Here is a 17,239-nt window from a genome sequence, read left to right on the forward strand (position 1 = left end):
ACCAGTCTCATGGCTCTCAAAGATTCTGTTTTCTTCTGGTGGTCTGTGTGGTTAATCATATTTCATGATTTTTATCTGTACAGAATTCTTTTCAGACCAGAAAAGCATAAGCTGTAAGGAGAAAAATTTTAGAGACTGAAAATTAGAATTGAAGTTAGAACTTGAAAATTGTTCTTTAAATATGGTGGAAATGCATCCCAACCAACTGCTAAGTCCTACTCCACAGTCATTATTCTACTGTGACACTTTTAATTATTATTTATACATTGCATATTCATGAAATATAAATTCTAATTTCCTACCTAAAGGATTCATGTATGCAAGGAAGATTTTTGTTCGTGTCTTTGGTGAATGTCAGATCACTTGATAATCTGCAAGAAAAAAAAAAAGAGTAGTTCCAGGATTAGTATATTACTGGAAGTATTGCTACTTTATTCATAAAACACAAAGAGGAAAAAAAAAGAAACAAGAAACCCTGCTCATTAGCTGATTAAGATACTGACAGTCCAAGTCAATACATTTAAACATTGAGAGCAGTAGCAACTATTGTAAAATACCGTGTTACTGTACAGTCTTTCCATTATCTGTTTCAGGAAGAGCATAATTTTCGGTTTTAGCAATTTAGGATGCAGCCCAGCTTTACTAGTAGATTGTGCTAAGTTATATGATTAAAAGCTAATCACCATATACACAAAAGCCGGGACAGGATCAGATGAAAAATGACGGGGTGGGGGGAGGAACCCTGGCAATCTAATCAGTGAAAATGGGGCACAGGGAATCGGCTACGCCTAAGACTACCAAAGAAAACAATCAGCCCATTGTCCCTTGTGCAGAACCCACCAGGAGGAGTCAACCAAACAAATTCCCTTCCCAGTACATGTTGCTGAGGGATGGTGGTATAGCACTCATTAAGGGATGCAGCGAGAAAAGAATTTGGGGAATGTGGCAGTCTTATTATGGGATAGTGGAAGGACAAACAGCAGGGAAAGGAAGGGATCAGAGTGGACTGGGGGGAAAAAAGCATGGGAAAACAAGGAGAAGAGGGGAATAAAGGGGCCAGTCAAGTGTAAGCTTGCCTGACTGGGATGTGTGCCTGATCACCATAGCCTACCCTATACCCTCATTAAGTTCTATTTCTGTTGTCTGGGTGTGCTCTGTGCTGGGTGGGTGCATTTGTGTGCTGGTGAACTTCCAGCTAGATTAGTTGGTGAGGAGGGTAAGAGCTCTGAGTGGGATTGCAAACCTCTGGGCTCATGTGCAACTCCCCAGCAACTGGGGACATCAGCGGACGTGGTGCCAGCTACTGGGTGTACAGCCAACCTAACACCAGCCACTGGAGTGGTCCACGTTTTGTGCAAATACACGCACATACAAATCTCTAGCACATTGGGAGCAGATGCTCTGTTTTGTTACTGGCAGGCCCTGAGGACATGGATGCGCAGCAGTCTCAAATCTATTGAGCTACCTGACTCAGCTACCTCTAATGGACTGAAATTCAGTGGTTTATTAAAAGAGCCACTGTGTGCAGTTAACTCTTCTTTGTCATCCCATTTGACTACACTCTGCTGTTAAGAAATAGTCTAGATCAGCTTCACTGGGCAATTTATCTGCCACGGCAAGAAAACCTATACATTAAATTACTAACTCCATCATCCTATTTCTTATGAAATTGTCTCTCTCCAAACAGTTTGAAACAATAGAGTATTTTTACAACTAACATTGAGAATGGTCTGGATTTGCCCAGAGACCAGGTGGGAAGCTGTATTACTCAGTTACCAGGGTATTCTTTTGTTTGGCTTCATTTCAGTAAAGCTAATAAGAACAATAAAAATACCATGAAATCATCTGGCAGCTAGACACTATGCCGTTACAGAGGAACAGATTTAATTGAGGGCAATAAACAATTTATTTTTTATGTGCATATATAAAATGTCATAGATAACATACAACTGAATATGGCAAAAATATGTTTGCACTGAAGTTACTCAACTGTGGCATAAGGTGAAAAGTAGTTCAAAGATGGAGCTCAGTGAAATTTTTCCTGTTTTAAGGAGGACAGGAATCTGATCATCAGTTTCAGAGCTGGGAATAGAGTTTGACTCAAGGTTGGCTAAATAAAGGATTTCTCCCAAAATACAAGATGCCTTGTAGATCTTGATCATGTCATAAAGACTTTTTAAAAATGGAGCAATTATTCCGCATTTAAAAGAGAGTCTAGTTCTAACAGAAAACATGTAGTTACGATTGCTAAATTAAAAATTGTGAAAATCACTTTTTCCTGCAGTCTGCTATGTTTGGAAATAAACCTTCCTCCACTTTTTCAGATTTCTGTAACTTATAATTACAAAAAAAAAAAAAAAAAAAAAGTTCAACCCTGTCACCAAATTTTATTCTTCTGTCGCGACTGCTTTCATCAGAAAGTGATACCACGAACTAGTGACAGATCCCTGTGTAATATGACTGACTTAAAAAGGTCATTTTTACTACAACTACGCTACTAGCTGTATAGTAGCTACTGGATTGTTTGTATCTCAGTGATCAGAAAGGTTAATGATAGAATTGGTCATATCACTGGCATAACCCAGAACAAAGACACTCAACCAAGGTATTTCTGTATCAACTTTCTAAAATCTTATTTATTATGATAGCCCTGAGAAGAAAGACAGAATCCGACCGTGTTAAATATAGTACAAAGAAGAATTCGTGCTCCTGAATAACTGAAAAATAACAAAAAATACAGAGTAGAAGAAAGGGATGTAACAAACAGGTCAAAACAAGAATATTTGAAACTAAAGATTATTTTCATTACCAAAAGATATATATATATATATATATCCCATAAAATGGAAACTACTTACGAAGAACAAGTTTTGGAAAATCTTCACTTTAGATTGTCAAAAAATCTTTTTTGACTAAAAGCAATGCATGCAGATTTTCAAAATTCTAAAAGTAATAAATATCACCAAATAACTTCCAACAGAAAACATTTTGTTTTGAAATTTTCTAATAGGACATTTTTTTGAAATCTAAGTGGAGTATGCAAATAATTTTAGCTCATTAATAACTTTTTTTTTTTTTTCCCATGAAAACATGTGATGTTAAATTTCTGATAATCTTCAATTATACACAGAATTTCAACAACTAATGCAATGGCATGAATTCTTTTACTATCCTCATATTTTTGGTGACATGCTAGAATGAGTAAAACTTTTCAGGAAGCAAAGGAACAAGACTTTGGAAGTAGTAAAGGAAACATAGTAACAAAGAAAATTGTGAAAGATTTGTGGAGTGAATATGAGGGAAAATAGTAATACAGAAGGACAGAGAAGTGGGAAATAACAAATAAAAAGTTGGCAGTGGGCAGTAAAAGGTTAGATAAAAGTGTAGTTTTAAATATATTCTAGTACCCCCTTTGATTTTCAAAGCTTCTTCCACTGGATTCTACCCTAGATAACATCTTTTTGGTGAACATGTGATGGGGTTGAGCAGAGGAGAAAAAAATCTCTAGATCTTAGTGCCTGCAAGCATCAGTATGGTAATGCTGAAGAAAGCTGTGACCTTAGCTCTAGCACAGACTCTTTTAGTCTCTATCACTGAAACAGCCCCTTTTGGCTGAAGTCTCTCTTCAAAGCCTTATGATTGTGGTAAGGCTGTAATAGAAGGAACCTGGCTGCAGGGGAAAAAAATCTTTTTCTTCAATCACAAATATACTCAATAATTAACAATAGCAGCGGGAGCAGAGAAAACTATTGAACAAATAATTGTTTTGCTGTTACAATGTTCTCTTTTTCAGGAGGTCCTCAGTACGAGGTCATAAAAGCAGCTGTTTCTTTGTCTTTTTCCAAGTATATGCTGTACACTTAAAGATGTACTGCTTAAGTGACTGTAGAGTTGCTCCATAAAAGAACGCAACTACCAAAAAGTACTACTCCAACCAAACTGGTATAAACTGTCAATGTACTATGATCTGTGAACAAGAACATTTCCGAAGCATATTCCCCAAGCTTCAAACTTGATAGAAGAGCCTCATAGTTGCATGCTGAAGGCTGCTAATGACACATACGGATGAAATGGCACACTGGTTAGCTAAGGTAATGAAATCCCTTATCCCATTAATCTAAAATGGAGATAATTTTTTCTTACAATTATTTGAGAGAAAGAACTGACAATAATGTGAATAAAACAATATTTAACCTTCAACCTTCATTTTACCAAGCTTAAAACTATTAATCTTTTTGCACTGCTGACTTAAAGCATTATATTCTCTTTAATATCAGAACTATGTGGATATGCAGGGAGGTATCTTTATCCCACCTAACTCTAGTCTTGTTGGAATTTTGTAGATATTCTTCGGCACCTAAATCCTAAATAGACTAGAGTTTAACTCATTTTATACAATTATTTTCTGCAGGTGTTTAGATAGCTGGTGTTAATCCCTAATGTGAGTAGAAACCACATAGTTTCTTATTATAGAAAATCAAATGCTCATATTACTCTGACCTCCTAGAGAGCCAAACTGGTAAAGTATCAATACTGCTGTATCACAACCCTGTTGAATTCCACATAGATGCTCATCTTGTAGCAAAACTGTTTTTATTTAATTACACGTTTGCAGGGAAGAAAATACCAAATTCCTAAAAGCTAAGATATGCATCTCTGAGGGAACTGAATTCACCCTTTAGTCAGCAGTATGATTTTCCCTTCTTATTTCTGCATGATAAACTGCATGAAGTATAGTACTGACCTGATCTACCCCCCATCTTCATCCCAGGCTGTTACTCCTTGGAGATTCTCAGACATGGTGAAATGTATTTTGGATTCTTCGTTTGTTTTGTAAGAATAAGGAAATGACCCTGAGGTTGTAGGCTGTGAGACTTTTATGTACTTGTTTACGGAATTAAAACTTACACTGCAATCTCCAGAGGTTAAAGGTAAATTTATTAATGTATTCATTCATTAACCCGTTCATACATTAACTCACTCGTTCTGTTCCTTTGAAGATAAAAGGACAGTGCTGGGTTGCCTACTGATGAATGCACTTCCAGCAGGTGATACTTGCACCCCTGACAGTGAAAAATGAAACATGCCAAGAAACTACTTGAAGAAATCCATTTTGCAAAGACAGAGGCATCGTCACTGTGAAGCAAATGCAAACAGATGGCTTCATGAATAAAGAATAATTAAAAACATAATATTGGGTTTCAGGCTATGGATAGTGTTTAGTTTTAACAGACTAAGGACATAAGCCTCTTCCTTACCTCTGCTGTAATAACAAATATGTCAAATTATATTTAACATGAATGTTTCAGTTGGCCTGACTCCTCTGTGGAGTTAGTACATTCCTTTATTAAATAATGAAGAAATAGCTACTAAGAAGAATTTGGAGAAGAAAAGCTTTCATGGAATAAAAAATACACAACCTACTGAAGTAAAATTGATTTTAACACTTTTCTTCTGTATGTTTGTTTTATTTGGTGATTAAAAAAAAACACAACTGCAACTGAAATGAAGGGCATTTTGCTATAGCATGTATCAATGCATCAGGCTACATCTGATTTTTAAGCAAATGTTCTTGATTCACTCTTTACTGTGACTTGATTCAGCAACTGTGAATTTTTTCTTTGCACTCAGTCTCAGAATGGAACCATGGTGTGTATTGTAATTATCTACTTTTATACACTGATATACACGGTCATGACTTCATCTTGGAACAAGGGAGTCAGCTCTGGAGTTCTGTCCCTTTAAAGTGGCACACTTATTCAACGTGATATAACCCTCATTCACGTTAGGGCTAAGGGGGAAGGTATGAAGGTAGAGTACTGAAGGGGTCACTTCAGAGCTGTTTGCAAGCAAAATGATCTGATTTTCATGTAAAAGAAAACTGACTGAAATGCAAAAGTCTTGTGAACTGCAGGTGGACAAAGACAACTTTTTATACCAAAGCGTCTGAAATGTCAGATGCACATGCTTTATTTGGATAAAAGATATCTCACAAAAATGTCAAAAAAAAAAGAAGAAAAGAGAGAGAGAGAGAGAAAGTATGAAGGTCATAAACCTGAAACATCAATGACTTCATCAATACTTTTAGAAGTATTTGTTATTTACATGGAATCCAAGAGAGGGCATAAGCAGTAGGAACCTTCATGCCTGGCCTTGGTATAGTGGATTTCATGGTAAATTGCAGCAAACTAGTAAATGTTACTAACAGCTGAAATAATTTTAAGCATGGTAATTTAGACCACTGGAAATCAGCCATTAGCCTCTGTAATTAACATCAGTCCACTTTGTTTTATATCCCATTACAATCAACATTTATTACCCAACCATAGTTACCCAATCATATTTCAGATGGTAATAAAATTCATTTTGTGTTTAATCCACAACATTGCTTCCATAATCCCTGAAATAAAAACCTTATGCTGACATTTAAGCACATAGAAATGGCAGGAGGAAAAAAAGCTGTAACTGTCAGTTTTACTTTACGTAATAACACAGCACAGGCTTTTAAGTCCTTGCTTACACAAAGACTGACCTTTTCACTTGATATAAAAGTCATATTTATTGAAACTTGGATCCACACCTTCAATCATTATTGTTACCTGCATCTTTTCATGTTGCATTTCCAGTGGTGCCTTTTACAGTCTTATGCCTGCATCTTGGCTGCACACCCTACTTAGAAACATATTTTATATAATGCCAATGGAAAAAATGTTGAAGAATAACACAGCCATGTTTTAAACTGCTCTTTTTATTTAATCCTTGATTTGCCTCACTGAAACTATGTCTGATATATATTTGACACTGTTTGGTAGACACTCACTGGTACCAGACTTGCAAATCCGATGCACACATTTTAAAGGGACATGACAAAATCCTTGAGCCTGAACAGTCAGGCCTCTGTCTCCCTTAAGATCTTCTTCCATTTGAAAACTTTGGGCCTCTCAGAGTGAAGAGGGGCCCCTCCAGAAGAAAAGGATAGGTACAACCCAACAAGTCTGCCCATATAACACTCTTGGGTGGCTACCATCAGCACTCCGAACAAACCATCTCAAGTACACACAAACTATTAATGCTCTAAGACCTAGCCAGGAGAGCAGGTAAAAGAGGCCCCTGGTGCCTTTCCTTCCTCCCCCCTCAAGTTTTGTCCCAAGTGCAGCTCAGAGAGCACAGGAGAGTCAACTTGTAAAGCTGCTATCTGGATGAAGAACGGGTTTTTTGATTGCCTCAAGGTAGTCTTTCAAGATGGTGCAAATAGCAATAGGACCTTAAAAGGGCAAATTAGTTGCAGACAGTATGGATTGGTGAATAACACACTTAGAAATCTTTAGATGTAAACACATATTTTAGAAATAAATCCACCAAGTGACTCACAGAAGTCCATTGGATTATATGGAGCTTTTCAGTGTACTGCTTTTCTGCTTTTCTTGCTCAGATTTATCAAACTGATATTTACCTCATTTTCAGAGCCCTAGCTGCCTGTAAACATTTGCTATCCTACTTTTCATTTACACAGCTATCTTTTCTGAAGCATGCTGATTGGTAGAAAAATTACCAGCTGTTCAGTACCACAGATCTATTCTTTTTCATAGTTAAATGCTGCTGATTAAAATACACTAAAAATATACTTAGTTCAACAGCTACCTCTGCCATGTTCCTAAACTGCTTCAGACATTTACTGTTAATGAAGTAACATGCTGCTGCACATCTTATTTGTCCTTTCCAGACTATGTTCTGAGCTACTCAGGACAGGTACCAAGAATTACAGATTGAGAGCCACGGGCATACAGATCTGAACACAACCATTAACCTCATGTTATCATCCTTCTACAGAAGCTGTAAGTACATTATGAGTGTTGTAGCATCCTATACAGACAAGAGATAAGCAATGTCCCAGTGATGGAAGGTTAAACAAGCACAGTACCATTTAGCCACATCTCAAACCTCTGTTTTATCTTTGATATGAAAACCAAATTGACTGGATGCGTTTTTTAAGAGATTGCTGGTACACTCCTCCTCCAGCGATGCAAAAGCACACAGGTTCTGCAAGTTGTTGATGGGCACCGCTTTTCAAAGACTACTCCTTCTCTTTTGTTCCCAACTCTAGTATAATTGCCCAATTCTTTTATTGCTCAAACAAAATTAATTCTTTGATGGGTGAAACTGGTACTTGAAAGTTTTTAAGTATGCAAAGATGCAGCTGAAAAGAAAAGGTCACTGGCTCTTTTTCAGTCCTCAAAAGCTCTGATATGAGAAAGACTGTTTACTTTATCCCTGAGTATGCCTAGAACAGTTTCACAATTGTGTGTGGAGTAGCATACACAAGCAGAGCATCTCCAAATAAACATATACACAGTAACAACCGTGTTGCTATACAAAGTGTGAACATTTATCCTTAGGATGAACACTTGTTTATGAACCTAAGCTCACTCCTTTTCATTTCAATACTCAATCACAAATCACCTTCTTGGTTTCAAATCATTTGCAACATTCAAAATCGTAAACAAATGATGTGATTCATTTTACAGAATCACAATCTGAGCACATACTTTATAAGACTTGATAAGTATGTAGATTTCCTTTTAGCATAGTATTAAAGCTCTATTGTATGTCAATTATGTATTCATGGGAAAATTGCAAATAGGCAGATGCAAGAAGAAAGCAGTCTTAAGATCTTATGTGTGGTAAAGGCAAGACTCTCCTACTGAGGCACATGATATTAGGGCCACCTGTTTTTCAGGAATCTTTTGTTATCCTATTTGTCCCTGTGATGAATTTATATGCACAAGATACCATTAATACTGTATTTTCTTTACACACAAATCTATATGTGACAATTTCACCTGTTAAAACTATCTCACGCTAATGAGAATTTCACAGGCTGGTCAGATTTGTATTTCAGTGTTATTGTCAAGCATTAGTTCTAAGAATGATATGTTTGTAATTCACATGGCTCAGCAAAAAAGCACATGTCCTCAGTACTTTACTAAGCTATCTGTATGAACCTCTTTACTCTTTTGAGTCCTATTGATCTGAAGTTCTTTTCCAATATATCTCAATCTCCTCTGTGAAGAATTTAATGGGAAATGCACATTGCTCTGTTTATTTTTATTTCTGTAATGCTAAGTATTATGGCATCTCAGGATTTTTTTCATACAGTACCTACAAAATATGAACTGCTGCATGTGAAATATTCTATATTAGGTGGAGTCTTAAAGCAGTAGCAACTAACTAGAGGCAAATTACTGCAAAAAAAAATTACATATTAATTCCTTCTTTGACACAATCTTTGCTCAAATTCTTGAAGAAGCAAGCATCCCCCTGCAGGAATTGGAATGTATAGTAGCAGCCTCTCAAGGTCAGTTTTGCTATGGGGCTGAATTCGCCCGTACACACTCTGATATTAAATCAGTGTTATTACACTGAATGCATACATTTTTGCCCACAGTGTATTTAGTAATTAGGTATAACCAGTCCTTTACTAGAAATTAAAGTGGTAGGAAGTTATTTATGCTTTTGGTACCATGACAGGAGAAATACTCTAGATTGTGGGCTACATGCATCAGTTGTATAAGCAAACAATCAGCAGGAAGTACAGCTAGCACTGCTAATATCATTATCTTAAAAAAAAATTACTCAGTAATACAGGTCATAACTGTTAAAATCAGAGTAATTTCTGCAAGCTGTCTGTCAGCTTGGAGACCTGCTGCTGCTACTTAAGACCTAAATCTATATTTAGTTTACTTAGTGAAAGCATAGGTTGCAAAGTACAAATCTGTGGATAGGAGAAGGAAATAAATTTCAAGGGTGGAAAATCATGGAGGAGACGAAGCCTTCCAGGTAGTGTTCCAGAGGCAGAAAAGACAGAAGTGTTGGGAAACAAGTGCATGTTCTGCTGGTGAAGGTAAACTAGAACTCAGCTCCAGAGTTCTGTTCCTGTCCCTGCTGACAGTTTAGTCTCTGGTATTGGACACCTCTTTTACACCTGCAAAATTCAGACACCAAATCTCACAGAGATGTGAATCTTTTAAATCACATTTATAATATATGTGTTGATAAAATGAATTCCCAAGATACTCTGAGGTCTTTAGATTGAAAGCAGAAATAATTGTAGTAGCAATTTTGTTATAAGTAATCGTAAAAAAATATATAATAAATAAATAAATAAATAATCCAAGTAATTGTAAAAAAAAATAAAAAATCCAGGAATTTTCAAAAAAATGCAAATAACCACAGCATGGATGAGGCTGGGAGGAACCTTTGGAGGTTTTCTAGTCCAACATCACTGCTTGAAGCAGGATCAACTAAAGCAGGCTGCCCAGCGTCATGTCCAGTTGGGTTTTGAGTATCTCCAAGACAGAGGCTCTACAACCTCTCTGTTGTATAGTCCTAACTTCTCAACCCATTCAACCATTTTACTGCCCTTGTAAAAAAAGTTTTTTCTTACATTTAAGGGGCATTTCCTGTATTTTAAGTTGTGCCCATTGCTGCTTGCCCTCTCATTGGATACCACTGAGAAGAGCCTGGCTCCAACTTCTTTACTTCCCCCCCATCAGGTAGTTACACATATCAGTAAGATCCCCCTGGGCCTGCTGTTCTCCAGGCTGAACACTGCCAGCACTCTCAGACCTTCCTTATACAAGAAATATGCCGGTACCTTAATTATCTTGGTGCTCCTTTGCTAGATTCACTCCAGTATGTCCATGTGTTTCTTGTACCAGGGAGCCCAGAAGTGGACACAACACTCTGGATACTTTTACCCTTAAGACCCTTCAGGACAACATTCCAAAAACAAAGCTAAAATATATTACTAATTCCATTTATTAGGGAGAGATTATGAGGCCAGTTCTGAAATAAACTGTGCTAGAGCTCCGCTATGCTCATTTTCCACTGGTGAACATGTATAAGAACTGGCACTGAAGTTCAGGAAATTCTGGTTCTAATCCTGAATCTCTTTTTATTTTCTTTTATATGATATTTTTCCATTAGTCAAATTCTGACTCCTTTTTTAGAGGAGCTGTGCTCATAACAAGAGCAGCAGCCAATGACCGAATTCCTTTACAAACCACTTTATTTTTGACTTTACAGCCAAACCATTAAATAAACCATATAAATTCTCAACCTGGGAACACACTGTCATTCTTCAGAAAGTTCATTTGCTTGTGTTTGGCTAACTGCATGGAAAATAAATGCTTTGTCATTATTTATTTATTTATTTATTTATTCCTATCCCCCCATTAGCATGCAGGTTGGTAATCCCCAGCAATGTTAATATGTCTGGTATTTCTCTTTGAGTGATTGCACTGAAATTACATCCTAAAACACTTCATTAATTATCACTTTACAAAAAACTCAGAGTGACAGCACACTTCACATTACTGAGGAACATGATTCTTTGTCCCTTCTAGCACCTATATAATATGAATGCTTATGTTTTTTCCTCCAGCTTTAATTATATGTTTGACAGTGTTTGACATTAAAACCCAGCAAAACCTCTGACTTATATGATGAAAGTAGTACAAGCTTATAAAGTCTGGGTGGAGTATCTGACTAAGGACATTGTGAATTGGGGAGATGGGCTCTGTGCCAGCTATGATAATAGCAGAATGGAATAAGACAACTCTTATCCTGGATTTTGTAATGATTTTTTTTTCCATCCTTCTCAAGACAGGAGATGAGGTTTGAGTCATAGACAGCTGGTAAGAAACAAAATTATTTTCAAGTAGTTCCATTTTACACCTTTGCTGAGTAGTGCCAGGATGTGATGAGTGCCTTAGAGATATTGCTTCTCCTTTATCCCCTGAGTTGCACCAAATATTTCTTGCCCATTTCTTGCTGACACTTTGTTCCCTTGAATAAAATAAGTCTGTAATTCTAAGAGAACAAAAGCTCTTTCAGAAACAGTTTTGCAATAGTGAGTCAACAGGAGTTAAGTTCTAAAACATGGCAATAACACATGATTAAAGCAGAGACCAGCATGGAAAAAAAACATGTTATTCTTTGAGCAGTGGAATTAATAAAACCTGATTCTCTTTTGTTTCACCTTTCCACTGTAATACCAGCTTCCTCCCTCCTGACATCCTCCATGGTACTCCACTGGCTAACAGACAGAAAGGATGGAGCTCATGTGGTGGCTTCTATATGAGACATGCTGACTGTCTAACTGACTTTTGCCTATTGGAATGTAACGTTAATGAAATTCTGCACAATGTTCCTACAACACAAGGAGGGGCACTAATTAGGGTCTCTCTCTTTTCCATTCATTTGGCAATTTTCATTAAAAAACTGTACATTTCCATTCTTTCTGTAAGAATGTTCCATTCTGTAAATTCTTTGGTAATTCTATCCTCTTTTAAATGTGATTTAAACTGGGCAACAGGATAATATGCTATTGGAGGGAACAGAGACTATAGATTATGAGATCAGTCAGCCTCACTTCCTTAGTAAACCAAACAAAAAGCAGTTTCATCCAGCAGAATCTCCAATGATTATTTTGTAATTTTAGAATGGTTTTGATTTTATTTTTCTGAGGCTGTTTAGTGTAACACACAAGAAGAGATCTAGTCAGCAGAAAGCACAGTATTTTACAGCAGCAACCCAGAAGAATCTGCAAGACAGCCTGGATGTGAAGTCATATCTGAAAAGTGATTTGCTGCTTAAGATGCAGGGTGGTTCTGTACTTCTACAGTAGCTAAGAAAGAGAGTGAGAAACAAAGGATTTGGGTGACTAATCAAGAACTGTCCTTGAGCCATGTCCAGCTTGATCTGCTGATGATAAATTCACAAAGAAACATCAGAGAGGCTGGCCAATATTTTTATTTGGTTAAAAGGCAAAGGGAAAGGTTTGCAGATGTAGATTCATGGGTAATCAACACAAAGAGGATAGATAAAGTTATCTTTTCAGATGAGATTATGCAGTATAAGGTGTGGAGGGAGAGCAAAAGATCAAGAGTAGACCTCTGTAAAGGAAGAAGAGAGAAGTAGCTGAAGTAGTCAGAAGAAGTACAGTAGACAGAGATAAAAGGAAAATATTCCAACACCTGTTATGTGTATGTGTGTGTGTGCACACATCCAGAAGGCAGGGGAGGCTGAGGAAGAAGAGAAGTTGTGGGAGAAAAGGGAGAAAGCAACATCTCTTTTGCAATTCTTTTTATAGAGAAATCAATTACTCAGCAATTTAATTGGTATTTCATAAGCTTTGTATTAAACCATGAAAGCTTGCATAGGAGAGCTTGTGGAGTCACCATCCTTGGAGACTGAAATCCGCCAAATATCCATGTTTCTCAAATTAGACATGCAGAAGCATATCTTTGTTTAACTTTCCACTCAAAAGAAACGTTCAAAAATCAGTCTGGAAGAACAAATAAGTGGTATTTGCTTGAACACAAGTAAGAAAGCCAAGTTAGTTGACCTTAACTCTAGACATACAACAGCTGTTTAAGTTAGGAAAGTGGAAAACCAAATACAGCATGTTTATTTACAATTCCATGAAGTTATGCGAACATTTGGAGCTACATAGTATGTAGTAAACACATCTGCAAGGTTTATTTTTAGGAAGCGCTTGTATCCACCTATTCTCCCCTATGTGTTGACTACACTAAGCTAGATGCAGCTAGACTACAATAAGCTAGGTGGCAGTTAAATCTTATTGGCAGGACTGATAAGACCAGGCAGGTCCAAGCTACTGAAGTTTTACTTTTAACTGGGGGCACTGCCAGTGAAGAACTCCAAAAGAGGAGGTAACTCAAACCAGTCACCTATGAGACCTGACGAGGCTGTGTACCGTTTATCCATTCATAGCTGAAAATTTGTCAAAATCTGACACTGCACAGCTTTCCTGGGACAACATGTTTCATTGCTTGACTGTTCTCAGGTGAACAAATGCTCCTTTATATTCAGTTGAAACCTCTCTCATTACAATACCAGTCAATTTTTGTCCTACCATATACTGAGGCAAGAGCCTGGCTTCATCTTCTTGATAAACTCCTTACAGATACCGGAAGGCTGCCATCAGGAAAATGTGGAACCATATTTTCCTTTCTGTCCACTGCTCTACTGTGCTGTCATTACTCTTCAGTTGCTATCCAAAAATTTTACTCTCCTGGAGCACATATCTGAATTTCAGGCTGACCTCCTTATACTGTAACTGCACAGTCATTTAGGTTACTATGATGTCTGTTGCCCTTTCACACTCTCAGAAGCAAGTGAAAATTGCACAAACTAAAAACTGCAGTTCCTTCACTCAAATTGGCTAAGTACCAGCAATCAGGGAAAAATGAAAAATGCACTTAACTTACTTAAAAAAACAGAAGGTCAGCAGCAAGTTAATACGAACTTGTATATTTCTGCAAAAGGAAACAAAATTCTCATCAATCATAGAGAGGAACTCAAGTAAGCTACTGCTGTTTCTTCACAGCAGTCTTAACTTGAAACAATTTTGATTAATTTTTCTGGAATGAGTTATATAAATGAGATCAACTTTCATTAGCTCCAAAAAAAAAACAACTGTCAACTGCAACATTAAACAGATCTAAAAAATGACCAAAATTTTGAAAACGGGTATGTGGGAGATAATTGGCATGTTGTATTTTGACACAACTGTTAAAATGGAATTAGAATCGGAATGGTTCAGTTTGAAGGGACCTACAAAGATCATTGGATCCAATTGCCTGAGAACATCAGGGCTGAATAAAAGTTAGAGCACATTATTGAGTGTATTGTCCAAATGTCCCTCGAACGCTGACAGGCATGGGGCATCAAGCATCTTTCTAGGAAGCCCATTCCAGTGCTTGACCACCCTCACGGAGATCTGAACCTACTCCCCTGGTGCAGCTTTGTGCTGTTCCCACACACCCTGAGCAGAGACCAGCACCTCCCTCTTCACTTCACCTGCTCAGGAAGGTTGTAGACAGCAATGAGGCTACCTCTGAGCCTCCTTTTCTCCATATGGGACAACCCAAGTGTCCTCAGCCTCTCTTCACAGGACATGCCTTCCAGCCCTGATACCAGCTTTTTTGTCCTCCTCTGGACACTTTCAAGGACCTTAACATCCTCTTTATATTGTGAAGCCCAGAACGGCACCGGATATTCAAGGTGAGGCTGCACCAATGCTAAGTATAGGGGGAGAATCACCTCTTTTGGCTGGCTACCCATGCTGTGTTTAATGCACCCCAAAATGTTCTTTGCCCTCTTGGCTGCCCGGGCATGCTGCTGGCTCACGTTGAGCCTGCTGTGGAGCAGCATCCCGAGATCCCGTCCTGCTGAGCTGCTCCCCAGCCACTTGTGTCTCAGGCTGTACCTGTGTCCCATTGCTCTGTCTCTAGTCCAGAACCCAGCATTTTCCTTGGCTGAACTTGTTGTTGATGATTGCCCAATGCTCCAATCTACCTAGATCGCTCTGCAAGGTCTTCTACATCGTGCATTTTGATCAGCTCTCTCTTCATGCATTGTATGGACACAATTAGAAACCAATCTTGCTGCAAATAAACTAGGTGGTCTTGGGAGTCTGGGGGGCTAAACAGTACCAGGAGTTCAGCAAAGAAGCAGATCACTTTCTTGGCTCTCATGGTCGCAGGAAAAATAGCTTGTAATGAAACAGTCTGAAAATTAAGGATTTCACTATGGGCTCAGAAAAGAAGGACTTTATATTTTGATTGATACAAGGACTTTATATTTTGATTTATACAATATTAACAGCCTTCCCCAGCTAGTTTGGAATGAACACGCAAAAAATTACATGAGAATAAGTGGGCAGAAAAAAAAAAAAAAAAAGCCAACTCACTGCTAAAACAGAACCTCTCAAACTTTGCACACAAAACAAATTGTTCAAGACCATATCATACGTATGGCAAAAGTACTTTTTGAAAGTTTGCAAGATTAGAAAGACCTTAGCTGAATGCAGCTGCTGGTTGTTTTAGATGAAAGAGATCAATATAGGTGGGAATTAATTTTTCATTGTCATTTTGGTAAAAGCTGTGTGTTCCCAGGTCCAGTCCATTCCTGTGAACATCACTGTCCTGTTCCCTACGATGCAGATATTCTTGAAGTGCTCATTTATCCCTACAGCTGCAGAATAGGAGACAATTTACTGCGTAGCATTAGCGTTCCACTAAACAGGGCAGCATTGGAAGAATGAAGCCTATTACAGCAAGATTGCTTGCCTGTCAAATAAGATCACTAGGCAAAAAATGTTTAGGTTTAAAACTGCTGAAGTGAATAGAGTTACATCAATAATTAATTATTAATCAATTGCCCTCAGTCGCTAAGATCATGAAGTTTAAGTTATTGTGGCCCTGGGATTATGTACACTATTCTGTTTACTATGGCAAGAGACTGAAGCCACTTCCTCAAGGAGGGATACAATAAAGTTTTATGTGTAAAGAAAAGGCAGCACCTTTACTCACCGCAGAAAATCTAATATGCTTTTGTGATTCTCATATGTTTTTCCCAATTTTCTTTTGCCTGTAGCATGTGCTTATGTGCTGTAAGCTTTGCAGTTTTTGCTGATGTTGATCAATTTTTACTTGCAAGGGGAATGCACTGCCATTTTTCTCATGCAACATATCTGCACAATATAAGTAGCTTGTGAACACTTGAGAAAAACAAAAAAAGTTTCACAGTGACTCAGAAGAATTTCTATATCACAGGGAATATAACATGTTTATTTTAAACAAACCCATGCTGAGTATGTGAAAACAATCTGGAAATATCTAGAATGATAATGCACCAGCACACCAGTAGCACTTTCAGTTATTAAACTGATTTGAAGATAAAATCATCATCTCCTTTTTGTGTATATACAGTGGAAATGAAAATCCAAATGCAAATTCTTAGTCTTTCTCCATTGGTCTAATAAGTAAACCAGTAAGAGCCCAGATCCAAATCTAATGAAACTTAAAATTGACCTGAAGCTAAAAACAGTGAGATTAGAATCTCACTTGAATGACAAAGCCCTCTAAATTTGACTTTGTCTTTTCTGATTTCTGAGACTGCTCAACTCTTCCCTTCACCTGACTGCTGAGCTGGGATTCAGTATATTGGGCTGTGGTGTTCTTCAAGTCTGTCCAGCCTGAAGTGATACAGCTTCGCTTGTTCTGTGACTGGTACCTGCTTATGGGCCGCTGGTGGGACACTCACAAAATGGAGGCTCCAGCTTCTTGTTCCTGTGAACACTGTTGACCTCCAAGCCATCTCAACAGATTGAATAAAGCCTCTCTTTGGAAAGACCAACATGCAAAACCAA

General features: G+C 37.7%; 1 protein-coding gene across 13 annotated transcripts in view; it reads right to left on the bottom strand.

Annotated features, from left to right (window-relative positions):
- The window catches only part of PRLR (prolactin receptor), a 151,407-nt gene that overhangs the window by 32,736 nt on the left and 101,432 nt on the right, over positions 1 to 17,239 (bottom strand). For 11 of the 13 annotated variants that reach the window (XR_014319328.1, XR_014319329.1, XR_014319330.1 and 8 more), the window contains one exon: positions 303 to 371. The gene's annotated coding sequence lies outside the window, so the exon portion shown is untranslated. Of the gene's footprint in view, positions 1 to 302; positions 372 to 4,744; positions 4,865 to 14,294; positions 14,318 to 17,239 lie in introns of those variants that run through there. The other 2 variants (XM_082782991.1, XM_082782989.1) reach the window with 2 other exon arrangements.

This window comes from Aythya marila (assembly GCF_965140915.1).
Source record: "Aythya marila genome assembly, chromosome: Z".
In the NCBI taxonomy this organism is placed as follows: domain Eukaryota; kingdom Metazoa; phylum Chordata; class Aves; order Anseriformes; family Anatidae; genus Aythya; species Aythya marila.